The 874-nt window shown below is 45.7% G+C and overlaps 1 pseudogene; it reads left to right on the top strand.

Moving 5' to 3' along the window:
• The window catches only part of LOC119592654, a 22140-nt pseudogene that overhangs the window by 7236 nt on the left and 14030 nt on the right, over positions 1-874 (top strand).

Raw genomic sequence — 874 nt, 5'->3', positions numbered from 1 at the left:
TATGCACATCCTTATTACTGCAAAAAGGATAAAACGAAGGTAGGAGACAAATGACCACCCTCTTCAAACAGATCTTGATTTGGTACACGAGAGAGGACGGGGAAGTGGTGTCAGACACAAGAGAGCTGGAGGTGGAGAGGTGTTCTCCATCCAAGAGCCGCCTCGCCTGGTCTGCCGCACAGGGAGAGCCTGGGGAAGAGGCGAAACTGACGCTGGTTGGAGAGCCCGGTGCCGTCTGCTCCTTGGGTATGTGTCAAGCGATGACTTTGGGGGTAAAGTGATTTAGGCGTGTAACGAATTATCTAATGGGTGCAGTGCTAGTCTAGCCGGTAATTAAAAATGCAGAAAAGATTATAATATGGAAAAATGTTTATTCCTTCCACGAAAATAGTTGTTTTGATATCATTTATATATCTTAACTATAGATACTATTTAATTATCACAGATTTTGTGTTTCTGACTGTAAGTTAACACGAGTCAGCTTTTAAAAAAATCGAATTAAGGAAAAGATACACTCGGTAGTTGTTGCTTTGCCTCCTCGAAAAATCGCACTTACGGTCCATACAAAAGAAAAGCATAATCGGCCCAAACTTGAATCTCACCCAAAAAACAGGCGTCGTTGATAGAAGCACAGAGATAGCGTCGCAGGTGGCTGACCCGCTGACTCTGGACACCCTCTTCGACTACGTGGCAGACTTCGAAATGGAGACAAGCAGCTCGCAGGTGAACACCCAGGAATACTGCGAGGAAAAGGCTCGGCAAGAAAAGGCAGCGGCGGCAGCGGAGGAGAACCAACCAAAAGGTTTTTACGAATGATTGCTTTCCATTTGAGTTTATTTTCGTGCTGCTGCCTTCATCTTTTCGGGGAGGAGGC

Source organism: Penaeus monodon, chromosome 30 (genome assembly GCF_015228065.2).
Source record: "Penaeus monodon isolate SGIC_2016 chromosome 30, NSTDA_Pmon_1, whole genome shotgun sequence".
Classification (NCBI taxonomy): Eukaryota; Metazoa; Arthropoda; class Malacostraca; order Decapoda; family Penaeidae; genus Penaeus; species Penaeus monodon.
Note: the sequence above shows the minus strand (reverse complement) of the source record. Positions and strands in the feature narration are given on the sequence as shown.